General features: G+C 42.8%; 1 pseudogene; it reads left to right on the forward strand.

Moving 5' to 3' along the window:
• Positions 1 to 25,415, forward strand: part of LOC138293948 (G2/mitotic-specific cyclin-B1-like) — a 52,631-nt pseudogene extending 27,216 nt beyond the window's left edge.
• The last annotated feature ends 2,336 nt before the right edge of the window (positions 25,416 to 27,751 follow it).

Here is a 27,751-nt window from a genome sequence, read left to right on the forward strand (position 1 = left end):
GGGTATTAGAAGTCGTTTCCCTGAGCCCTCAGATCAGGAGGCCAGTCAGCGAGCCCTTGGAGTGATTCTCGGTTCAAGTTATACAGGTCCAGTCCTTCTCACTCAGTCAAGAGAGAGCGGCAAGCAGCAGAACAGCTCAGTAAGGCAGAAGCAAAGCAGTAGTGCTGCAGAGTAGCAGTCCTTCAGCAGCACAATAGTCCTTCTTCCTGGCAGATTCTTCACAGGTCCAGAAGTGTACTGAGTTGGTGATACCAGAGGTCCAGTACTTATACACAGTTGAGCCTTTGAAGTGAAGGAGACTTCAAAAATAGGCCTTTGAAGTGCACAGAGGTTCGACTCTGGCTCCATACTCACTACAGGGGAGTATACAGCTCTTTGTGCAGGGACAGGACACAGCCTATTCAAATGTAAGGTAGGTTGGATCCAGACCCTCCCTCCCATCTTCCCAGGATGGCCCATCATGTCACACCTAAGCTCCCATTGTGTGTGGCTTTCTAGGGGGAATACACAAAGCCCATCTGTCACACACCCCAGACAAGTAATCAGAGAAAGGCAATAAGCACCAAACTGCTAAAGTAAGAATATGGCAACTTTCTAAAAGTGCCATTTTCATAATTACAATTTAAAAATTTGACTTCATCATCAATTGTGATTTTAAATTGAAAAGGTTTATCTCTTCCAAATTGTGAATTACACTTATAAGGTGTAATAAACTAATCCTAATATGATCCTATGGGAGAGATAGGCCTTGATGTAGTAAAAAATGACTTTGGGAGTTTTTCACCACCAAGACATGTAAATACTCTGCCTTTTAAATACATTACGCCTGCTCTCTGAGTTGTCCAACGCCTACAACGGGGGCGACTTATATGTATGAAAAGGGAAGGATTGGCCCTGCAAAAGGGTTACTTTGCAAAGTTGTCATGGCAGTGTAAAACTGCGCAAACAGGCTCCGCAATGGCCGGCCTGAGACATGGTAAAAGGGCTACTTAAGTGGGTGCCACAATCAGTGCTACGGGCCCACAAGTAACATTTAGTTTACAAGCCCTGGGCCTATGTAGTGCACTTTATTAGGGAGCATAACAGTAAATTAAATATGTCAATTTGGGATAAACCAATATCATCATGTTTAGGGAAGACAGTGCAAGCACTTTAGCACTGGTTAGCAGTGGTAAAATGCACAGAGTCCTAGAGGCCACCAAAATTAGGTCAGAAAAGTGGAGGTTGTTGGCAAAATGTTGGAGGAAAGACTACCCTATGGCTGTCATGTTAAACACAGTGCAATTGTGTTTAATCAACAGCTCTCATGTTTGTGCAGTTATCATCAATGTACTGCACCAGGTTTGAGTAACAAGGCAAGTTTACAGATTCCATTTCTTTCTTGAGTATATGGGAAACGACTGGAAGACTCTCTGTATATCCCTGTGGTATCCTACACAAAAGGAGGATTCTATATTAAAATCTGAATTCAAAAACAGATTGACTGCTATCATGAAGAGGAATAGAGAGTTGCTGAATACAGATCAATCACTGTGAACAGTCCTGCATATCCTGGAGTTTGAAATAATAACAATGAAACTGTCAGTCAATTTCATTAATTTCATACTAAAAGTGACCAGGAATGCTAAAACATTGGGGTAATACAATCTGTCAAAAGAGAGGCTTTACTTCTTCAGTCAACAAACACAAATGATGGACGGAATGCGGAATCAATCAAACATTCACCCCCAGTCACAGATCTGGGTTTAATTGATCAATTCTTTTACCACCAGATTCATGCTAGCCTGGCTGATGAAGAGTTATACCCTGAAACCGGTCCCGGGAGGACCTGCCCTGCAAGTTCAGCTGGACTGTTTCCATGGGGAACAGGGTAAGACTGATTTGCATATGGCTGGATCCAAACTGGAATGGCATGGCAAGCTAAAATACTGATGGATTAAACCCAGATCTGTGACTGGGGGTGAATGTTTGATTTGTTCTGAATTCCGTCCATCTTCTGTTGTTTTTGCATTTGTCATCCCAAGTGGGAATGGCATGCCCAGACGTGGGTCCTGTGCTTGCTATGCAACCAAATTCAAGCTAGCCTGGCTGATGAAAGGTGATACCCTGAAACCGGTCCCAGGATGCTTGTTTCTGGTCCAGGGAGGACCTGACCTGGCAGCTCGGACTGGACTGTTCCCATGGGAAACAGGATCAAGACTGATTTACATATGGCTGGATCCAAACTGGAATGGCATGGCAAGCAAAACAACTGATGGATTAAACCCAGATCTGTGACTGGAGATTAATGTTTGATTTGTTCTGCATTCCGTCCATCATCTGCTGATTTTGCATTACTTATTGAGTCTACACAGTCAGCTTACTCTGTGCTAATTTTAAGAATTTAGCTAGTACAGCAACTGCATGTCTTTAGTTTGAAATAAAAACACTGCTAAATTCGGTACCACAGGACAACAGGGTATCACTGTGTTATTTATTTTCCAATGGATTTGCACAAGCATATTATAGGTGAGGTACATGTACTGCCCAGGGATTCTCTCACTCAAAATGCACTGTTCAATTATTTTTTTCAGTGACAGGTGCAACTCTTTCCTCTGCTTTACAAACATTTTTTTGTTGAGGGGTAGAGGGAAACACTACATTCAGTTTTACTGCAATTTGCACTGTTTCCGCACATTTAATTACCCCAAATAATTTTCCTGTAAAATCTTAAACCTCTCTTTTTTTACAGTGTGTCCTAATTCCAGAGGTAAGTCCTCAGGTGTGAGAACTGGATACGTGCCAACAATTATTTCACAATATTTTAACCTAAACTCAACATCATCACCTTTTGTCTGAATGCAACACCATCCAGTGTGCAATAACTTAATTTAACTTGCACAAAAGATCTTGAGCCAACAGAATGACTTGACTTTTCTCACTAATTATAAATGCATGATTATGTTTAGTTCTTCCACTTTTTACAGAGGCTTTTGATGACAATTTACTACTCATTTGCTTATTTTAAAAGCCTACAATTTAGACTTCTTTTCCCATGAGAGGTAGGTCTGGAAATTCCATTGGTCTGATTGTGGATCAAGTAGCACTTGTAGCTATCATATATGATACTTGATGGCCATTAACCCCACTTTCCACATATGGACCATCCTGGTCTACCTCTAGGACTGCACCAAGAACGCAATTCTCCTCCTCTTCAGGACCATAAATTGGCTGATTTTATCCAGGGCGAACTGCGATAGTAGCTTTAAATTGTAGAAAATTGCCATTAATTGCAGAATGTTTTGCAGACATTTTTAATTTGGCTGAAATCCCAGTTATTACTCTGCATAGATTATTATGGGAGGAGATTGGCATATTCCCATTTCCCACTGAACTGTATTGTATTTTGCATGTTCTGCTCAGATGCAGTTGAAAATGTACATCATCCTATTCTATGCCACTGGAATGGGGTTCCAATTAATATTCAGCTGCATGGGATTTACTTGAGGGACCATTTGCGTCTCAGTTTGACATCTATTCACATGAGGGTTACAGTTCCTTTTCCAGTGCCCTTCTCTACCACAAATATGACATGCTCCTGATTTCAGTTGACCATTGTTAGCATACTGACATTAGAAAAATTGTTACTAAACTCTCTGCCACTACCTCGAGAACCACCACTTTCACCTTGCACACCACCTTGAAAAGCTCATTAACCACATTTCTGAAAGAACTAAGGGCCTGATTTCGAGTTTGGCGGATGCGTTACTCTCTCACAAACATGCTAGATATTCGTCAGCCGTATTACGATTTCCATAGGATATTACAGGATCGTAATACGGCAGACGGGATATCTGTCAGGCTAGAAAGAGGGTTGACCAGGGTCTTACCACAGTGATTATTATTATGGACTTGAGCGCAGCTTTTGACACAGTAGACCACCAGGTATTCATCCAGAGAATGAGGGAGCTCGGAATTAAGGAACGGGCACTTGCCTGGTTTACGTCCTTCCTACAGGACAGGTCCTTTCAGGTCCTAGATCGATCGTTCCTATCAAACAAACTACAGTGCAGGTGTGGTGTACCTCAGGGCTCTGCCCTTAGTGCGACACTGTTTATCATTTATATGGCTCCCTTGGCCTCTTTGGTGGAATCATTTGGGTTAGCATTAGTGTCCTATGCTGATGACACCCAACTGGTGGTTTCCTTTTCTGCTAATAAGACCACAAAAGGAGACACTTTCATTACTTGTATGCAAGCGGTCTCAAGCTGGATGACCCAGAGTAAATTGCAACTAAATGAGGAGAAGACAGAAGTCATGATACTGGGCCCTGAACCAAGGCCTGGAATTGCTCGCACCTGTCCTACGGCACTTAGTGAGTTCCCTCCTCCCAAAAAGCATGTTAAGAGCCTGGGGATCAGTCTGGATCCCCTTCTGACGCTAGACCTGCAGGCTACAAACATATCTACTACCTGTTTTGCCTTACTGAGACTTCTTAGGAAGATTTTTATTATTCTTCCAGCACTGGCTAGAAGACTGATTGTGCAAGCTGTTATTCTTTCAAGGCTAGACTACGGGAATGTCCTTTTCCTAGTTTCCCCAGTATATGTTAAAAAGAAATTACAAAGAGTTCAAAATGCTTCAGCTCGTTTATTACTGAACATCCCAAGAAGGTCTTCTGTGAAAGCTGGATTGGCCTCCTTGCACTGGTTGCCTGTTGTACAGCGGATCAAATTTAAGGCTCTATGTACTATCCACAGGTCTTTGCATGATAGAGGACCTATGCTCCTTAGGAACTTGGCCACTTTTTATAGGCTGAATAGAGATTTGAGATCCACTACTCTTGCTTTAGTAACCGTACTGAAAATAAAGAAAGCAAGATGGGGTGGGTCTCTGATGTTTTTAGGAGCCAAATTGTGGAACTCGCTGCCTCTTAATCTTCGGCTGATGGAGCAAGAACTGGAATTTCGAAAGGCCTTGAAAACTTGGTTATTCTGGGTCCAGTTGTTTTTATTCCTTTCTTGTTGCGTATCACTCTCATCCCCTCTGTGGTTAGGGTTTAGTAGCGCTGGGAAACCCCAGGGTAGCCATGCGCTCTATAAATTGTGTAACATAACATTACGTCACATTTGTGATGGAGTAACTGAATCCCCCCAACTACAAATCAGGCCCTACGTCTGAGCCACCATCAACTTTTCCATTGTCCTTTTCTTTTTCACATTACAATAATCACTTCATTGCTTCGTGTAGGCTAAGATCTCAAATAACAATTTTGCTTGCCATCACATCACACCATACTGAAGATATGCAGTGAGCTACAGTCACATCTCCTGTCACAAACCCAGCACAAAAGCAGAAACAAATTCCAACATGCCTTCCTATAATGGAACATAAACTCCACCTTGCTGCCTGTAATTCAGTTTCAGTCTCTCATAACATACATAACTGGACTCATCTGCATTTTGCGTTGCTCTCAGGATTTATGACCAACTAACCTGTTTCTGTAGAACATTTCTTTTCAAATGTTCAAAAACATGATTATTCTTTTATATGGCAATTGGTGAAGTTTACCAAAGGCCTGATTTAGATCCAGGCAGATGGAATACTCTGCAACAAACGTGACAGATATCCCGTTCGCTGTATTATGATCTCTATAGGAGATACTTTTCCCACGTTCTCCCAATCTCTGATAATGTTAATTATTTCTCGAAGATTTATTCTCAGTGGTACAATGTTTTCTTTTTGCAATTCACAACCTGTCAATTTCATTCTCATATAGATCACACATTTGTTTTTTCTGCAAATTTACACCAAGTTCCTCAGCCAACCTCTTAGGTTTCTCATATACACAAGTAGCATGCTTCCCTAAATTCAAGACCACTAGACCACTAGTTCTTCTTTAATAGCTTTCAGAATTGTATCCTTATAAATGTTAAGATTTAATATGTTATTTTCCACAACTTTTATGCCATGACTCTCCAACCTCTAAGACTGATTCAGAATGTCTTTCACTCAGCTTGCTCATTCTGGCTTCTTGCCCTTCTGCAAGAGCCTCATTATATGGAGGTGGTCTTGCCATGATTACTAAATCATCTCTAAATTCATCCTCTTACTCGGAATCACTTTTATTCTGCTCCATTTCTCATCCTTCTCCTCATTTTTGATTTCTGTTTTATACTCTTTTGTTTTGTTTTTGTCTGAGTCAGTAGCAATCACAAGATACACTTCCACAGTTTCTAATATGTTCTCAAACCTTTCTTTTTACTGAAAATGCAATCTTGCTTCCAACCAATTATTAATTACTTTACCAAATTTACCCTTCAGCATTTTCTAATGTATTGTCTTATTGACCACATAATCCCATTCCTTCAATGCCTCAAACTGCACAGGTTTTGGTTGCAGTCTCATATCAACCATGACATGCCTTAAATACGCAAGTTTCTTCACACAAAATGTACCATTCTCAGCTAATTGAAGCTTCTTATCACCTTTTGTAGCCTTATTCCATTTTTTTAGGCTACTGATCTGTATGTACACCATAATTCAGCAGTATCTCATATGCAGCACTTCCCATCGGGGGAGGAATTTCCCCACCATAATTCAATTTCTTTGATTTTGCCATATGCTCACACAATGCTGGTAAAGCCAAACTTTCACAATAGATGTAATAAATCACAATATAATTTCATAATAAAACCTTAAACACAATGCACAGTCTCAACAAATTAAATCAAATAAACTTTTGTCTGAATAACAGGACACTGGAAGGGAGTTAAACTCACCACAGAAAGTGATATAGTATCTTGCGATACTACCTACATAAACTCTGAGCTAGGTTGTTTGATCTACGATTCAAATCCCACCTAGAGTCCCTGTATTCTATCCTTGTGCACAGAATAAAATTCCACAGTTCCTACTTAGTGCTGAGTTACAGCTAGACTAGCAACACTTTCATGATCTTCAACGTATGATTAACGTGGTGCCACACTTTATTCAGGAAGCAACATTATATCTAATTCAAGTTCTCTATTAATCCAATTTACATAAATCACAATACTCTTGATATTTATTCAACAAAATATGAACCAACAATGCATTACTGCACCACATTACAATATGTCACAACTTTGCTTATTGTACGCGTATATAACATGACTCCAACACGATCACCAAATACATATAAATGTAACATATCTCTCATTGTTTGAAATCTCATATAGCTAAAAACCCTATCAATACTTACTAAATCCACTCATTAGAAGACATATACTAGCAACAATCCAAAAATGTCCACAATTCTTTCTGTTGACCAAAATTGTTCATTTATTACCTTATTAAGTATTAATTAGCATAAGTAAAAATGACTATTGACCTTATTCTCCACAAAAAAATTGTTGACACTCCATGTAACTAAGAGGGTGGATGTGCAAGATCAGGTCTGTTTGAGTCTTTGTAAGACATTGGCAGTCTTCGTATGACTTAGTTGGAGGCTAATAAACAAACCTGCACAAGACAATTATTCCAGAAATATATTCATTACAGAAATAAAAAGTATTTAGTTGGTTAGTTATGAATTATCTTATTCAAACTAATCAAAATATAATTCTTCCAAGAGCACTAGCATAATGACTGCCTCTGAAGGAAACCTAAGGAAAGATTAAGTACAAATCAAATAGAAAGACTGACATAGAGTCTGCTCAATTGGAAAAACAAAAATAGTCTAACCATAAATCAGTAAATAGTTTAGCACAGAGCCTGCCCCCAAAGAAATAGGCCAAAAAACGGACTCATCTCCAAAATAAAGTAGCTTTTATAAGGTTTCATGGTACGGCAGTATCATGTGTTTCATGGTAAAATATCACATAGCAGGGTTGGACTAGTAATGTTTCAAACATCTAAACCAAACAATTCTCTGGCAAACAGGACACTTCAAAAGGCACCTGCTTACTGATGGATTTTATTGGTTAAGCTCTGCATAGCTAGTTAAGGAAACACATTGACATTTTATGTAACACAGCAATGGCTTGTTCAGCTAATAAATGGCATACACAGAGCATCAGCATGCAGTCTTGAGAAGTTATAACACAAAGATACATTCCGATCACTGCTTCCTCTTCAGAGCACAAATATTACAGGACAGACACTACAAATGAGCATTGTTTTTTGTGACTCTCCTGAAAGGGAAACATAGAGCACAGAGAGGTTAAGGCTTGCTCACATCAAATAAACATGCACTACTATTCTGCAAATATGAATATCTGTCAGTGCTGTCTGCAGCTTAGTCATGTTAACTGTACCATGTTTACATTAAACATTATTTCGAATTAGTAAAAAGTGCCTACATTTGAATGAGCCCATGCTAAAACATTCCAGCTTGAACCATGGAAAATTCATACTGAGCAATGAACTGTTGTCTGTGACAGAGGCAATGCTGTTTGTATTTCCTTTGAGAGCAGCTTAGATATTCACGTGTTTCCTATGCAGCTGTTAATATCAGGTATACTTAGCTTGTATGCTATAAGAGAGGTACTGACTGAAGCAATGCTTAAAGTATTTGTTAAACGTTCTTAGGGTATTCCTGCTTCTTCTTTGCTTTATTTTACAGTTGCCAATGCACTGACAAATTACTTTCTGTCTTCAGTTGGATGGACAGGTGGGTGCCATTCAAAAAATTGAAAGCTTGTTGTGGCATTATGATTGGTAGCATTAGTACAGAAATGTAGGTGCGTAATTGCTTTGTGTGGCGTCTCCGTATTTTCCAGCTGGAAGGGTGCTCAGGCAAGGCTCAAGCTCAGCGCCTGGCTTTAATGTAGGAGCACACCTTAGACTGGGCTGGCTACATATACAGTGCTTTAAATGGAAAAATAGAAGTGCAGGTACTCTGTACTAGAGTACCTGCTTGTTTCTGAGAAGTGCCGGTACTCTCCAATTAAAAGTATTACGTTTTTCTTGAGATGTGCCGGTACTCCCCCTCTCAAAATAAAAAAGTGCCGGTACTCAGTACCGGAGAGTACCGGCCCATTTAAAGCACTGTGACAGGAGTATCATGTACAGATGGAACGATGCCAATAAGTTGTCATTTGGTTCCTTTAATTGGGGCATAACGAAGGGTTGGATAGCCCAGGAGCCTCCTCGCACCACAAGGGCTGCAGGGGGCTACCGGGCTTTCCAACCAAGGAGCAGACCCCCTCAGCTCGCAAAGTAGTGTGAATGCCACTGTAGCAATGGCTTGGCAACTCCACGCAATAAACAGCAGTTTCTGTCTGGCTGTTTTCTGTTGTTTGCGAAGTGCCAGCATATTAACTTTCCCCTGCAGAAATAAGCGAATTTGCAGTGTAGCATATGTTGTTCCTGGCCTGCAGAAGGTTAGCCCAGTGTCTGTATGTGAAAGTGATCAGAGAAAGAAAGATACAGGAGAGAAGAGGTATCAAAGAGAAGCCCATTAGAGATGGTGAAGCCACTGAGGAAATGGTGAGAAAACGTCAGCAGTAGAGAATTTGAGAAATAGAGAACGAGGAGGAACAACACCAAAGAGGTGAGATACAACGGAGAGTAAAAAGATGACTAATGTAAAGAGAAATTACAAGATTGGGTAGGAAGGGCAGGACAGAGCAAAAGCAGAGTTGGGCTGGCCTTTCAGGCAGTTTGCCACTGCCAGCTCGGCCAACTTGAAAGGGCCAGTGTTTGTGTATGTGCGTGTAAGTGTGTGTGCGAGTGTGTGTTTAAACGCCGGCTTACATTCCTGTGTGTATGAGTGTGTGTGCATGGGTGTGCGTATATGTTTAAGAAAGAGACGGGTTTTAAAGAAACAGGGGAGAAAGATATAGTGCAAAGTGAGATCAAGAGAAAAAAGTAGTTGAGAGACTTAGCCTCCTGTTGTGGATGATGGAGAAAAAATTGAGAAGAAAGACATCTAGAGGTCGAAGACAAATACAGGGAGGGCGGCTTGGTTTATGATCCATTAGTGGAGCAGATGCAGAAGCAAGGGGGCTCAGGCCTGGGGGCTCCACAGCATCAGAATAATTGCTATTTTTACCTGCTTAAGAATAGGATGGGAAAGAGGCTTTTCCTTGCTGACATTAGAGCCAATGATACACATTCTACGTCGCTGAGAGACTGGGCGGGGAAAGAATGAAATCAAGTCCTGCATTTTCAATAACACTAAGGCACCGATTAAGCACGACCTGTTAATTACAAAGGAGCTAATAGGCTCTAAAAGACCTACCTTGGGGCTACTAAGTCCATTGGAAACAGAAGCAGCATTTTTTCACAAGGGGGTTTCAGCTAATAAATGGCGTACAGAGAACATCAGCATGCAACCTTGGGAAGTTATAAAATAAAGAAACATTCTGAGCACTACTTCCTCTTCAGAGCACAAATATTATTACATAAACACCACAACTGAGCCTTCTTTTTTGTGATTCTTCGGAAATGGAAACAAAGAGCTCAGAGAGAGAAAGGCTTGCTCACATAAAATAAACCTGCTATTATTCTGCAACTGTAAATAGCTGTCTGTGCAGCCTAGTCATGCTAACCATAGCATGTGTAAATTAAACATTATTTCTAATTACTAAAAACTTGTCTATGTTTGCAAGACACCACACTAAAACATTTAAGCTTGAACCCTGGAAATGTGTTACTGAGCAATGAACTGTTGTTTGTGACTGGGGTGTAAGCAAATCAATCTACCTAGGCAACGCACAGGAAATGCTGACTTTATTTCCTTTGAGAGCAGCTTCGATCTTCAAGCGTGCTTGTTATGCTGCTGTTGATATCAGATATATTCAGCTTGTGTGCTATAAGAGAGGGGCTGGCTGTGTCAGTGCTTTAGTATTTGATAAACATTCTTAGACTATTCCTTCTTCTTCTCTGATTTCTTTTACAGATAACAATGCACTGACAAATAACTTTGGGCCTGATTTAGATAATGGTGGTATTATCGCCATTCTGCGTCGACGGTGGGCCCGAAAGACCGTCAAGTCGGTGGTCTACGGCCCAATGTACTTAGATGTATTGCGGCTAAGCCAAAGACCGCCACACCAGAGTGTACACCTTCGTGCCAGCTGCATTCCGCAGCCCACGCAGCAAACTCCAAACTCCAATGCCGATGACTAGGCCCTCTTTCGCCGTCTTGTCAGCTGCATCCCGCTAAGCCTATTTAGATCACACACATAAAATGCACTAATTATATATTAATAACATATTCTCTGCATCCTTCTCAGGTCCAACACCCCAGACCAGTGGAACACTGACTGCCACACAAGACACCGCCACTCCAGAACAGGAGCAAACCTTTAGTAAGGAGACCAATCCTGCAAGTCAGGGTGATTATGAGCAACCTGGCCGACCTGGTGAGTCTGGCCAGACAGCTTTAGTGGTCCGTACTTGGGCCACACTTACACCTCCCATCCCCAGCTGTAACAAGACCTCAGCCAATAGATACCTCAACTTCTGGTGTCCAAAAAAACACCACACCAATCTTGTGCCCCCCAGTCCTGGCTGCTGTTGAGAACACGCAACACCACCTCCAATTCTGCTAGGAACCAGTGGGATGGGCACACCACTTCTAGGGCACCAGTTCTGCAAGGAACCAGTGGGATGGGCACACCACTTCTATTGCACAGGGTAGTGGGGCAGGGGTCGTGGGAGGGAATCTGCGGGTCAGCCACTGGAGGCCACTGGGACCTTAGTCATCCAGACCACCATTGACCAAGTCCTGAGGGTAGTACAACAGTCCCAAGACATGATGGGCCAGGTAGTAACTGAAATCAAGGAAATCAAGGGAAATCAGGGAAATCAAGGAGATGCAGATGGAGCGCATATCGGAAATATGTAATCATAATGAAAATATGAGCTCCCTGACTGGGGTGCTTTATGACATATACCACCATGTGAGCAGGGCTTTTCCTATTCATCCTGCCCCTGTCTGTGTACCCTCTACATCTGGCACTAGTACAGCACTGCCAGTTACAGACATGGAGCTCCTGCCACATGAGGAGTCTACCCCTCCCACTCCAGTCCCTGCACCTGTCCAACCACCCCAGAGGGGATGGTGATCCTGACCACTAGGAAAGAATGACAAGACTGCCACCACCATCGCCAGGTGACACAAATCCTAATTACCTCCAGTGTGTGTCTAGCATTCACTCTGTGGAGTATTTCTGAGACATGTTTACCTTTTCTGAGGACAGTTGTATTTTGTACATTCGACTCCAAACTGTTTTTGGCTCTACTCCCATACTTTCATCCACCATGATAGACTTATTTGTTTCATTTCTACATTTTTTGATTGACATTTCTGTTTTTTGTTTCATGCTAATAAATGGTATGGACACAGACTACAAGATTATTGCTCTATTTTTTCTGGCCTTCCATTTTTCATGGCTGCCTTCCAGAATCATGTAGTCATGTCTTCTGAAGATTTATTTTACAAAAAAATGTTCTAATGACAAAGAGGCAAAGTGTTATCCATTTTATTAAAAGGAAACAAACACTCATCTTTATGTATTCGGAACATACATAGGTTAGCAACAAGTCCTTGAGGAAATAAATCTCAGTTTAAATAACCAAAAATAACCAAGCCTAAACCCAATAGTCTGTGCCATTCAGGGTTACATGCTCCACGACCTTGACACCATGGAGGAAAGAGAATATTTGAGGGGATCAAGTTACATAGGCAACCTATCACTGAACTGTGACCACAGTTGGAGCCATACCTCCAGCTCTCACAATAGGAATCCTAGATCAATAACACCAATAGTCTACATAATGGCAGTAACAATATTTGAGGCCACATGACCAGTACAGGACACTGGCAGTATCTGGTGCAATAACACATTCCCAATTCAGTGATGTGCAAACAAAAAGTCCTATCAGCTATGAGGAGACACATCAATAGCTACCTCCACTGTCTATAAATTGAAGATTTAGCCTGCACTGACCATTTTTACCAAATTATTATTGCAGACTGATATGCTCCCTATGTCACAAGTTGTTCTGGCATTGGAGATAACAATTTGTAGAGGTAAACTTACACTCAGGTGAAGTGGTCAATAACATCTTAATGTAAGTCAACTCCTTCTTCACCATTGTCACCTTCATTGGGCATTTCAAAATCCTCACCAGGGGGCTCATCACGGTCTCCCATCTCTGCAATTACAAAGATGTTCTTCTGCAGGGCGATATTAAGGAGAATGCAGCAGGAAACTGTGATTTGGCACACCTTATCGGGTGAGTAGAGGACGGCTCCCATTGTCTTATTCAGGGACCTAAACCTGGCCTCCAGGATCCTGAAAGGCTGCTCCACTGGCCTCTGTGTTCTTCCATGGGCCTCATTGAAGCAGACTTCCCCTGGCGTTGTTGGATTCCTCAGTGGTGCCAATAACCACAGTCGGTTAGGATATGCTGAGTCTCCTAAATGGAAGCAACACATCAACAAGTTACTTACATATCCAGCCATTGTACCTTCCTAAACTGGGATTCAGGCAAAAATTCCTAAAGTCACACTGTACTGACCAACAAGCCAGGCCCTCTCAGGTCCAAATTGTGACATCTGCATGGGTATGGTGTTGTTTCATAATACGAATGAATCATGTGTTGTCCCAGGGAAGTGGGCACACACACTTTGAGATGTATAAATCTGATAAGCAGACAACTTGCAGATTGATGGAATGGAAGTTCTTACGATTGCAGTATACCCGTTCCCTTGTGTGTGGTGGCACCAAAGCACTATGCGAGCCATCTATTGCTCCATTCACATGTTGTAGCTCACCCAAAGCATAAAAGTCTCCCTTCACAGTGGCTAAATCCTGTGGGCATGGGAATTGGATGTAGCTGTTGATGTGTCTCATCAAGGAAGCAAAGACGTCCTGTCGCACACCACTGAAAGTTGGTTGAGACATGCCCCCAGATACTGCCACAGTGTATTGAAAAGCATCAATGGCCACAAAATGCAGTACTGCCATGAGCTTCACAACTGTTGTTATGGCTGTTGAGTTCATATGATATCAACTGATGACACAAATAAACATTTCTTGATGACATCCCTTTCCTCTATGGTTGCAAGGTCTGAAAAGGGACGGAACACCTGAGGCTGTCACCTTCTACCCATGGCTGGATCAAACGTCTGTATGTATGAAAAATAAAATATCAACTGAAATGGTCACACCATGGGTTTCACATCAACACATATATTCAATCTTGGTGACATTAGGAATGTCATTGTGTATACATGTATATGTACATATTATTTTGCATTATGTGCAAAAAGTACATCTGAAATGTATTATTTGCAAATAATATATGTGTATATTTTTTAAAATACCGTCAATGGAGGTATTAGTTCCTCTGTGGAACTATCGATGTCACAAACAGTTTCGGTTCACGTTTTTTACTGTCATATATTGACAAGAACAGTGTTGTGCGTATCAGACATTTAGAAATACACTAGCCTCCATTTTGGATGCTGGCGATGCAGTTCCAACTGAAAAATGACCAGCTTCACAACCTAAAATAGCAGATGCCTGACTTGCCGTCTGGACATTGGTTACTTGATGGCTGTCGGCAGACGTTGACCGCGTAGGAGGTGGAAACTTTCAAACGGTATCTTCCATAGGCTAACATGTGTGATGGCTATGCACGGAAGCCAATGGCTGGATCCGTCTTCGTCACAGACTCTGAATGAAAGAACAATCACTTGCCTCCTAGCAGTGCTGCAAACCAGACCTCTCTGTGTTTTGCTGCTGTTCCTGACTTCTGGGAGCCAGGATACCAGTCAAGGCCCCTGCCTTCAGGATGGAGGAGCTGGAGCTCCTTGCCAGAGATGTCTTGTCACTGTACAGCCAGCTCTTTGGGAGCCCAGAGGAACAGGGGAATGGCGGATTGGGGACTGTCTGACTGAGTAACTACTTCCATTTTATTTCACAGGCTGATTTGTCCTTTTTGGTTAATGGGGGAAGTGTTATAATTGGGGTTATCTGAATGATGGAGCTGTGACATATTGTTGTTTGCCACTGTCTGAAATGTCTGTGCATGGCAATGTTAAGTCTCCTGTAAGTAGAAGCTGTAATGTGTGTCCATGTAACACACACATCATATTTCATCACATAAACTGCAGGCCACTGACAACGAGTGGCCAGTAGACAGTGTACCAGTGGTTTGACTGACAACATGCCACCCATGTTGAAATGATAGTGATGTTGAGGGGAACATGTAGAGGGTCTGGAGTTGCTGATTGCTGTACTGTCAAGTGGGATTCCAGCCCATTATGTGTATTAGGCTGCTGTGTATGGTTTCAACCTGTCATGGAGCCACATATAGGCAAAGTTTTTTTATGTGCAGCAAGTTTAGATTACATTGGCTCACAATCATCCATCCCAGTATGTTCCATTCCAAACACACGCTTGTTCATCCATTCCACAAATCCCTGCTCTCACTGATGCATAGCAGCCTTATCTTGCCCTTAGACACTGTATGTGATACAGACCATGGGTTCTGACTCTTGGTAGTTTAGGCAGGAAGTCAATGAAGCTGTGCACGGCATTATGTGCAAAGATTGTACATGTAGATTGCCATTTAGTAGCTTACAATGCCTGTGAGTGATCAGTGTGGCTTTCACAACAGGATAAGTTGCATGGTTGTGGCCGAGATGATGTTCAGGCCTAATTAGGTAGCATGAGGAGCTAGCAAGTTTTGATGGTTCTCATGAGTTCACTGCTAATCAGTATTTCCAAGCTACCTTTAATTGTTTTGAGTAAAAAATGTAGTCACTCTTTGGTGAATGTATGTGTGAATATCCAAAATTTGATGACACAGCAGTACTGCTAAACAGAAACATTCAAATGTATTTTCTTGTTCTGTTCTGTCATCCATACAGGTCAATGCCCATCAGAAGTGGTAGATTTGGAAGGCCATTGCAAAGGAGGTGCATACCCTGAGGGTCCACAAGTGGCACAGCCTGCACTGTAGGAAGAGGATGGAGAACCAGCATCACGCAACACAGAAGTCTGCCATTTGAGGCAGGTCTCCCAGCGATCCATGGGGGTGCGCCACACCCTAACCCCCGCCCCCAATGGCCTGCATCTTTGTGGTGGTTTCTCCCAGAGCTTGATGGGCAGTTGAGGGCTCAACAGCAGCAGCAAGGAGGTACGTTGTTGTCTGTAGATTTTGTTGTGTTTTAACCCCTTTCCTTTCCAGCTATTTTGTATGCCATCAACATTGAGTTTGACACACATCCAAAGCCTATGTGGATTGCTGGAGATGTAAGTTGATCAGACAGTGTCTAACACTGTGCGTGGTATATTGCTTTGTGCTGAATGTTGCTACTAGCTTCCTCCTCACAAGGCAAGTACTGTTGTAGTCAGACACATGGACACATGGAAACATAGGGGTTTTCAGCATTTTCTCATTGACATGAGGGACAGTTTCACAAAACATGTCCCATGTCATGATTGGTTCAGGTGGGATGGTATGTCACAAATGTGAGTAGTGAAAATAGGCCCCATTACTAATAATTGCGGAAAACTGCAAATCATAATGCAGCTGATATATCAGACTTGACATTGGGAAGTTGGTGCTATGGCAACATGAGAATGTGCATCTGCACCAAATGTATTGAAATTCTGTGTACAGTGGCATCATTCCTTATCTGGCACTTGTTTGAAAGCAGTTTGTCCAGCAAACGTCTAGTGAGCTCATGTGGACAGTAGCATGTTGCCCTGCGTCCTTCACAAATGTGCATGTAAGCCAGTCTCTGAATAAGAATGTGAATATGTCACCCAAACTGCAATGATCGCAACAGACAGGAATGTGTCCACATTGGTGAGAGAGTTGCAAGTTTCACAGACAACATTTTGGTGTCCTTAGTTCTGCCCAAAGGAGAAATTGATGATGGAGAGCAATGTGATACTGAAAGGGACATGTGCACATGGAAGGTTACATCACATAGATGTTGTGGTGTACAATCTTAAGCAGTCAATTTCCATCCCAACACCTTGTTCTTTGAGAAAAGTGAATAAATTGTTCTGTACTGCAGTGGTTCAGAGGTATCTCCAGGCCTATGTGTTTACTCATGCTGTTGGAACTCTTTGTCATGGAGGGGTCTACAAGTGTATAAGTGACAAAAGGATACATGATATTGAAAATGTGATGGAGGATTACTGAACTTAGCACAAATGTTGTGTGATTGGCATTAACATTGATGTCCAATTGTATTTTCACAGATACCCTAAAACTGTTGTATCTGTGTTTTCAGCATCAATTGAGCAACGCGAAGGTGACATCAGCTACGTTGGTGGAGATGAAGCTCCCAGTGGCACGAAGGATGAGGGTACTGGTCGCCACCACCACTCCCAGCATACACACAGACACAACACCCGCCACTACACTCACACCCCCACATACCACCAGCACCCCCCCAGTCTGCATATCCACCACTACAGCAACACCACAGACACCAGCCCACCCATAATCAGCACACCCACAATGACAAAATACACACACAGACCACAGGCACCTCCCAGTCAGCACACCCACCACTTCAGCAATACCCACAGACATAACCAGCACACCCACAATCAGTACACCCACCACAACACAAACACCCACACACACCACAGGTACATGCCCAGTCAGCGCACCCACCACTACACATGCATGCACCAGCACACCCACAGACACCACAGCAACACACACACACCCACACACACTGAACGCAAATGCCCATACTCACCCACCCAACAGACAATCGGTAAGAGACACAAATCACAATATAGAGCACATACACCAGAACCTCAGGCACCCACACCTTCAACACACACATGCACAACAGCCACAGCCACTACCTCTACCTCCCAATCCAAACCCCTTTCCACTCACCCTGCCCTCTTCCCTCAGGAGGATGTGATGTTTGCCCTGTCCCTGATCCTTTCCACCTCCCTGTTTACCCCTGCCAAACATCCGACCACCCCACCCAACGCCTTTGTACCCCTTCCAACTCCCAAGTTACACCTTCCACATCTCATGCCACCCCTTCCACATCCCACACCAACCCTTCCAAATCCAAAGCCACTGCTCCCAAACCCAAATCCACCCCTCCCATACCCAAGGACCCCCTCTCCCATGTGACATAATTGCGGTGCCTCTGCTCTCTCTGCCCCAAAGATGCCCCTTCCAGAGGAGGTTCCATTCTGGCAGTGACTTTAGGAGGTAAGTGTGGGCTGAGAGTCATTATGGCCCACATGGGCAGTCCAAAAACCTGTATATAGTGTTTATCTACATGGGCTATTTCTTTCTTTATTTGAGAGAATTATCTCTGCTTTATATAAAGTATGTTTGTTTTGAGAATACCTTTGTATTGGCCTTCTTTTTGATTGCTACTAATTGTTTGCTGATGATGTTATTTCTACTAATGTGTGAGCCATGCACATCCTCTCCCGTACAGGGTTGTGTTTCTGTAGTGGCTTGATTTTTAGTTGCAGGATAGCCTTGCTGTGTGGAAGTCCCTGCTGTTTCCACACCATGTCTCTGCGGGTTACTAGAAATATGCTGGCAAATGCTGGCACCTTTGAGCCCACATTGGCAGGCAAGGGAGCTGTCTCCTCTGGGCAACTGGGTTCACAGACAAATGCAGAGAATGTGAAGACAAATATGGAAGGGTAACATGCTATCTCAATATCTAGCTTGAAATCAAAAGCAGCATTGGGAGACATAGGAAAATAAGTGGATGTGAAGGATAAAGTATCCATCCAAAAGGATACCAAGGTTATAAAGAAGGCACTCCCTAAAAAGGCATCCAAATCAGTTGAACAAGTAGTAGTGTCTGAAAAACTAGAAGCAAAATCAGGTGTGCCTGAAGTGAAGCTAGTCAAAGATTTGGCAAAGCTGGAACCTGAACCTGAATCTGACTCTCAATCGTCAAGCCATATGGAAACATATAGTTGTGCTGCTGCTTATGTGAAGGATATCTACAACTATCTGTAAAGTTTGGAGGAGGAACAGTCTGTGAGGCCACGGTATCTTGGTGGCCAGGAAGTTAGTGGAAACATAAGGGCTATATTTATTGACTGGCTGGTGCAGGTGCAAATGAAGTTCAGGCTGCTCTAAGAAACCATGTTCATGGCTGAGGAAATTATAGATCATTTTCTACAGGCAGATCTTGTGCAAAAGAAGATTGTAAGATATGGTCCATAAATTACGGTGAGTCGTTTGGATTCACGAAGTAGCTTTTATTTAATTACAGAAACCCCATCCAGCTCCATCAACTGCCAGCTTCTCCTTCTCCTCACTCTCCGTCGTCCTCTCTCTGCTCGATTCCACCATCCCTCCACAATTCTAAATTCTACATGCTATGACATCTCAAACATTCTACAAGCTATGACATACTACACTCCTCCCCCCTTTACAAACCAAGATAAACAAGAAAAAGAGAAAGGAAAGAAAAAAAAACACAACAGTATATACAAATTACATCAACACATCTTTACATTTTAATACCACTACCCAATTTAAATTCCATATCTTGGAATCCTCCGTTCTTACTGCATTGTTGAATAGTCTCACTACCCTTAAAGGTTTAACTTTGTCGACATTCCTTCCTTTACCCACAGGCTTGCGAATCAACACCCAATCTCCAACCTCAACTTTGGTTGTGTGAGTTGACTTCCTGCGATCAAAATACTCCTTCAGCGCTTTTATTTTTTCCTCTTCATCCCGTCTCCAAGTTCCATCAGACACCACCACCCCAGTTCTTGCTCCCATGTCATTGACCCACCTAGGTGACACCAACGTATTAGGATGTCTGGCTCTGAGTAACTCAAAAGGCGTTTTCACAGTAATGGCATGAGGCGAAACTCTGTATGCTTCAAGCCGCTTGATTACTTCTTTCTTCCAGTTCAATCCACCAACCTTAGCTAAAGCTATGGTTTCTTTCAAAACCCTATTAAATCGTTCCACCATGCCATTGGTTTCAGGGTGGTATAACGCACACTTTTTATGAACTATAGCACAATCAGCCAGATACTTTTCCATTTCCTTCGATACTAATTGTACCCCATTGTCAGTAAGAATGCTCTTAGGCAGCCCTTCTCTCCCAAACACTTCCTTGAGAAAATCAATTACTTGTTTAGTCTCAATACTCCTAGTAAATCTAATCTCTGGCCACCTGGAAAACAGATCAACTAGTACCAACAGGTACACATCACAACCTTCCCCACGGATAGGCCCTAGGATGTCCAAGGCAACCTCCTCCCACGGCTGAGAGGGGCGTTCCCTTATTTCCATAGGCTGAATCCTAGGTTTCACAGTCTTCTCACTCATGATACATTGCATACATTCTCTGATTGACCTTTCTACCTGGGAATCCATGCCTGGCCACCAATAAGTCAAACGCAATCTCCCTTTGGTCTTGGACATTCCCTGGTGACCTGTGTGAGCAAGAGAAACAAGCTCCTGCCTCAATGTGGTCGGAGGAACTAATTTCGTACCTCTGAATAGAAACCCATCATCGCAAGACAACTCACCTCTTACATGCCAGAATTTTTGTGTTTCACTACCTCCTTCATTCCTATTATTCCAACCTTCTTTTATTAAAGATATCACTTTCACTATGGTGTCATCAGACTCACATTCTCTCCGCCACCTTTCCTTTGTCACAACACTTTCATCAAATCCATACTCCTCAATCTCACACACCATTTCCGTATCCCCATCTGTTTCTTTCTCTTCTTCCAATTCACTTACCAACACTAATCTTGACAGTGTGTCCGCTACCTTATTTTGTGCACCTGGAATATACTTTATATCAAAATCAAAATCTTGTAGGGACACGACCCACTTAGTGATTCTGCTAGAAACTGCATCCACCCCTTTCTTTTTATATAATTTCACAAAGGGGCTTATGATCTGTCCTTACCTCAAATTTATTTCCCCACAACACATTCTTAAGTTTTCTCACTGCCCAATGAACAGCAAGCGCCTCTCTCTCAATAACACTATAGTTTAACTCTGCATCTCTTAAGGCTCGTGACAAAAATAATACAACTTGATCATTATTTTGGCCACCCTGCTGTAACACCGCCCCTAAACCTTTCGCACTTGCATCAGTTATTAAGATCGAGGGCAAATTGGGATTAAAATTCCTCAATCTGGGAGCTTTCACAATTTCCTTTTTAATTTCTCCAAATTCATTTTCACACTCTTCATCCCACACAAATTCCACTCCTTTCCGTAATAACTTCCTCATACATACACTTTTCTCAGCAAAACCCCTCACAAATTTACTGTAATATTCAGCCATACCTAAAAATTTCATAAGTTCTTCTTTATTCCGTGGCGATTGTAGTCTGTCAATAGCATCTACTAGTTCCTTTTTTGGAGATATGCCTTCACCAGTTATGGTGTGACCTAAATACTCTATAGATTTACTACAAAATCTACACTTTTCCATCTTGACTGTCAACCCGAATTCCTCCAACCTTTCTAAAACACTAACAACCCTCTTTTCATGCTGGACCTGATCTTTCCCGTATACTAACACATCATCTTGATACACTCTCACACCAACAAGATCTTTCAATACCTTCTCCATAATTCGTTGAAATACAGAGGCCGCAGACACCAATCCAAATGGTAGTCTGGTATACCTAAAAGTACCAAATGGTGTAATGAATGCGGTAAGATCCTTGGATTTTTCAGTCAATCTAATCTGATGATATGCAGATGTTAAATCTATGGTAGAAAACACCTTAGCACCTTGTAAAAGCAACAACATATCAGAAATATTAGGTATGGGATACCTATCAACAATCACATTCTTATTTAATTCTCTTAAGTCCACACATAAGCGTATAGTCCCATTCGGCTTCCTGGCTACAACTACTGGCGCCAACCACTCAGTTCCTTCAACTTCTTCTATAATTCCTTCTTTCTGCAGCCTCTCTAGTTCCAATTTCATGTCCTTACGTAGAGCAACAGGTACTCCACGAACTTTGCTGAATACCGGTTTCACACCCTCCTTCAGACGAATGTGATGCACATAATGTTGAAGACATCCTAATGTTCCTTGAAATACCAAAGGAAATTTTTTCTTTAGTCCCATAACAAAGTCACTGTTTGTCATGAGATTCCGGTCAATAGAATTTCCTTGATCACCAATAGTGTTGATAACCATTTGATCCCTTACTTTCACAGGTGGATCACTATTGGGATCAAGAATAACCCCCAAGTCTTTCTGGTGGAACCAACTGAGTACACTGTCTCCTTTCTTAGAAACGTAAATTTTTGCATTTGTGAACTTTCGTTTAAACTCAAGCAAACCCCAAAAGTATCCATGGAGCTTAATTGGTTCACCACCATATGTAAAGGGTGTGATATCCGGTTTGAACAGCTTAACTTTGTTTCTTAGTTTTCCCATATAGAATTCCATTGAAATAATTGTGATCTTGGCACCAGAATCAAATAATACTCTAGTTCTTTCCCCATCTATCATGACATCATCAATTGGGCCTTTCCTTCTTTTTTTACCTTCTCCTTCAACTTGCAGAATAATTTGGGCACATTCAAAGTCATCATATTCTCCTGCATCCATCTCTTTCTTAACTTCAAAGACATTGCTCTTTCCACTTCTCGTTCTGCACACACTGGAGTAATGACCTTTTTTTTTACACAACTTACATATCACTTTTATAGCAGGGCAGTTTTTGTCGTTGGCCATATGACCCTGTCTGCCACAGCGAAAACAATTTCCCATAAACGCATTTTTCCTTTCTTTTTTATAGTTCTGTCCTTCTGATCTTTCTTTGTTTCTTGTAATAGTCTGAATAATATGTACAGTATCATTTTTACATTCCTCTTTTTTGATGGTCTCCACACATTTGAGAGAATGTTCAATTTTCTTAGCCAAAATCAAAACTTCGTCTAGTGATGGATCATCCTTTTGCCAAATTTCATCTCTTACTCGTTCTATGTTACAGCCTCACATAAATTCATCTCTTATTCTTTCATCTGTCAAAATTCCAAATTTACATGAAGATGACAGTTTTCGTAATGCTGTAACATATCCCTCCACCGATTCATTTTCTTCTTGGTTTCGTCTTCCAAAGTGATATCTTTCAAGTATTGTGCTAATTTTAGGAATATAGGGGGTCATTCCGACCCTGGCGGTCAAGGACCGCCGGGGCCGGGGATGCGGGAGCACCGCCAACAGGCTGGCGGTGCTCCTCAGGACATTCTGACCGCGGCGGTTCAGCCGCGGTCAGAACAGGAAAACCGGCAGTCTCCCGCCGGTTTTCCGCTGTCATGCAGAATCCTCCAAGCTGCGCCGCCATGGGGATTCTGACACCCCATACCGCCATCCTGTTCCTGGCAGGTCGCCCGCCAGGAACCGGATGGCGGTATGGGGTGTTGTGGGGCCCCTGGGGGCCCCTGCAGTGCCCATGCCAATGGCATGGGCACTGCAGGGGCCCCCGTAAGAGGGCCCCACTTTGTATTTCAGTGTCTGCTTTGCAGACACTGAAATACGCGACGGGTGCCACTGCACCCGTCGCACATACCCACTCCGCCGGCTCCATTCGGAGCCGGCTTCCTCGTGGGGAGGGGTTTCCCGCTGGGCTGGCGGGCGGCCTTCTGAGGGTCGCCCGCCAGCCCAGCGGGAAAGCCAGAATGGCCTCCGCGGTCTTTCGACCGCGGAGCGGCCATATGGCGGCTCCTTCCAGGCCGGCGGCGACCGCCGCCCGCGGGGGTCAGAATGACCCCCATAATGTCTATCTAATTTTTCTATACAACTTTCATATTCATTTAGATCTTCATTAATTATGTCTGGAAGATTATCGAAAACCTCCTGTCCTTCTGAACCTAAGCAATGCAATAGCAGAGCAGTTTTCCTTTCCACACTAAGAGATGCGCCACAAACTTTGGAATATCTTTCAAATACTTTTTTCCACTTCTGCCATTTTATAGGTGGCTCTCCTGGTAAAGCGAGAAAAAAAGGGGGGGCAGTGACATTCTGCATTGTGTCACAGCTGTTCTGAAAGACCACTATAAATGTATCGGTGCTAGAAATTAGACCAGAGGTCTATTGATCCTGTAGTTCAAATGTTTTTTTTTTTTTCTCTAGGAACAGTCTAATTTAAGGTAATTCCCAAGTTGCTATAAAAATTAAAGCTCGGCAGTGGTTAACATTTTAAAAAAAAATGATTTTCATACACAGTGTTCACACTGGAAAGGTTAATGAAGAACACCTATAGTCCTCGTGTATTCCGGCTTTCAAACCGCAGTGCTAGAAGGACGCTGTACTCGTTGATATAACCACAAGTCAAGCGTGTATTTATAATAAGCACAGCTGAACACGTCCTCGCGTATTCCGGTTTTCAAATCGCATTGCCTGAAGGACGCTGTACTCGTTGCTATGACAACCAGTCAAGCGCGAGTCATGCGCGTGTTGACAACAAGCACAGCTGAGCGCGTTACCTTTAGTCCTTTTCCATGGAAACAGTTACCGGTTTCCAGGTATGCGCTCGTCGAGCGGAAATGTTCTTCAACAGATTTTAATTGTTCTTTTTATATTAGTAAAGGCGAATGAAACAGTTTTGAATTGTACTCAAAGTCCGCTCACCTTTCCATTGCTTTAAAAATATCTCCGTTGTTATTGTAATGCTGTTGAGGCTTCTGTATTCAGGAAAAATTAATCCCACGTCGTCGCCAGTGTAAGATATGGTCCATAAATTACGGTGAGTCGTTTGGATTCACGAAGTAGCTTTTATTTAATTACAGAAACCCTATCCAGCTCCATCAACTGCCAGCTTCTCCTTCTCCTCACTCTCCGTCGTCCTCTCTCTGCTGGATTCCACCATCCCTCCACAATTCTGAATTCTACATGCTATGACATCTCAAACATTCTACAAGCTATGACATACTACAAAGATGCTTCAAATAGTTTGTGTAACTGCCATGTTTGTTGTCTGTAAATACGAGGGGATGTATCCTCCAGAGATTGGAGTCTTTGCCTTTGTGACAGACCACATCTAAACTAAAGCTCAGATTCATGAAATGGAAATGAAGATTTTGAGGGTCCTGGACTTTGGGCTGGGGCAGCCTTTTCCACTGCACTTCTTACACGAGCCTCAAAGATTGGTGAGATGAGGTCAGAACAGCATACCCTGGCCAAATATCTGATGGAGCTGGTTATGGTGGATTATGAGATGGTGCACTTCCCACCATCCCATATGGCAGCAGCTGCCTTTTGCTTGACTTTTAAAGTACTTGATGGAGGGGAATGGACTCCTACATTGGAGCATTACATGTGTTACTCTCACTTCAGTCATGCTCATACGGCAAAGAACATCATTAAAGATATTTGTGGCCTCACTTAGCATTTGACTGTGAAGAAAAAGTACTAAAGTAGAAGACAGATGAAGATTAGCAGCATATCTCAACTTGAATGACCAATTATACAGGAGATGGTCAGACTATTAATGTCATAAATTATTTTATTATCAACTGTTGAGCACCATGTGCTGAATGTAAATATTGTCAATTGTATTGTTTTACTGTGTTATTGATATGAAATGTGAATGTTTCAATAAATTGTGAATGTCTTCTCATTGTCAGAGCGACAAACACACGCTGTATATTTGACTTGTTTTCTAAATGAGAACATAAGTGTTGTACATTAGTGATAGACATGATAATTTTGGTGCAAGTGTTCATCATGTCACTGGACACTCACACCAAAATTATTTGTCCTTCTGATCTTGTGACTGGAGAATGCATGTGTGCTTATTTTGACATGTTGTGTCAATAATATGCACATAAGCATTACCCAGGGCACATGACACTTTGGGGTTCAATATCATGTACAGTCAATTGCACACATCAAGGGGACATGTCAGCTTCCAAGATCTCTGAAATGCTTGCAGTTTAGAGGTAAAATGTTTGTACATTCTGTGTACACTCCCTTGTATCATTTCGTTTTGCTAATGGTGTAGAGTAATTCCCATAGGGGATACTATGTATATTTGGGGCTTTTGCCTATGGCGCCATCAACGCAGGTGGTGAGTCTTGGCGGTGGCGGTGGACCATTGGCTGTCTTTCGCCTATAAACCAGCTGACATCTAAATATGGTGGGCTGACTGTCATGGCTGTGGGTGGGTTTTCAGTTGGAGCACCGAAAGCGGGTCCGTTACCGCCAATAACCAAATCAGGTCCTTTCTGTCTTCAGTTGGATGGAAAGGTGTGTGCCATAATAAATTTGACTGCTTGTTGGGGCATAATGATTGGTAGCATGAGTATTGATATTTAGGTGCAGAATTTGTTTGGATGGTGTCATTCAATCAATCAATCAAACATTTACAGAGAGTGGCAAATCACCTGTGAGGGTCTCGAGGCGCTGGAGCTGGATGCTGCTGTGTGGAGGAATGATCATTTAAACATCCAAGTCTTTAGTTCTCTTCTTATTTGCTGGAGTGACAGTGCGGTCATGAGTTGCAGAGGGAGGTTGTTCCAAGCCATGGCTGCCAGGTGTGAGAACAAGCGTCCTCCGCTGTTTACTTGACGGATCCATGGGGTGTCTCTGCGAGGGAGAGGGAAACTGATGGGAGGTGTCTGGTTGGTTGGTGGAAGGTCAGGCATTTGTTGATGTATGCTGGTCCTTCGTTCTGCAGGGCTTTGCAGGTGTGGGGCAGCATCTTGAACTGGCATCTCTCCTGAATCAGGAGCCAGTGTAATTTTTTAGATGGGGTGTTGTGGATCCTTCTGGGGAGGTCAGTACGAGTCTTGCACTAATGTTCTGCATTGTCGGGAGTCTCTTCAGGAGGCATGTTGTGATTCCTGCTTAGAGAGTGTTTCCATAGTCCAGTCTGCTGGCAATGAGATCCTGTGTGACGGACCTTTTGGTGTTTGCTGGGAGACATCCAAAGATCTTGTGGAGCATACGAAGGGTGAGGAATCAGGCAGATGAGACTACATTGGCTTGTTTCTTCATGGATATCTTGCTGGTGTGGTCTGTTGGGGCATGGGGTGTTTCGAACTCTGCGGGCCACAATGTGTCAGTCCATGGCGAGGGGTTGCTCCCACAGATGTGGACTTCCATTTTTTCGGTGTTGAGTCTGAGACAGTTGTCCTTCATCCAGTCCGCTACGTTCATCATGCATTTGTGGAAGTTAGCTTTTGTGGTGGAGGGATTTTCGGACAGTGAGAGGAAGAGCTGTGTGCTAGCGGCGTGGGAGATGATGTTAAGACCATATGATCTGACGGGAATGGCTCAGGGGTTATGTATGTGTTGAAGAGGGTCAGGCTGAGGGACGATCCTTGGGGGACTCTACAGATGATCTTCTTGGGCTCTGAGGTGAACAGTAGGAGTCTTATCCTTTGGGTTCTGCTGGTGAAGTACGAGGTGATCCATTTGAGGGTATTTCCTTGAATTCTAAAGAGCAGCCCTCTTTCCCCACAGTCCATGAGGGCTCTGATGTCGTCTGTGAGAGCAATCTGGGCTGTCTTGGTGGTGTGGTTAACTCGAAACCCAGATTGGGAGGGGTCCAGGAGGTTGTGGTCTTCTTGGTGTTGGGTGAGTTGATTGCTTTCTTGAGGACTTTGCTGCATAGGGGAGCAGAGAGATGGGCCGGTAGTTCTTCAATTCGGCTGGAGCGGCAGATGTTTCTTTCAGGAGGGACCTCACTTCAGCGTGTTTACAGAACACCGGGAAGAAGGCCGCAGTGATGGAAGTATTCAGGACCTTCTTGAGCTTGTCGCTGATTGTCTTGCTTCTGAGGTTGAAGACATG

Source organism: Pleurodeles waltl, chromosome 4_2, assembly GCF_031143425.1.
Source record: "Pleurodeles waltl isolate 20211129_DDA chromosome 4_2, aPleWal1.hap1.20221129, whole genome shotgun sequence".
Lineage (NCBI taxonomy): Eukaryota > Metazoa > Chordata > Amphibia > Caudata > Salamandridae > Pleurodeles > Pleurodeles waltl.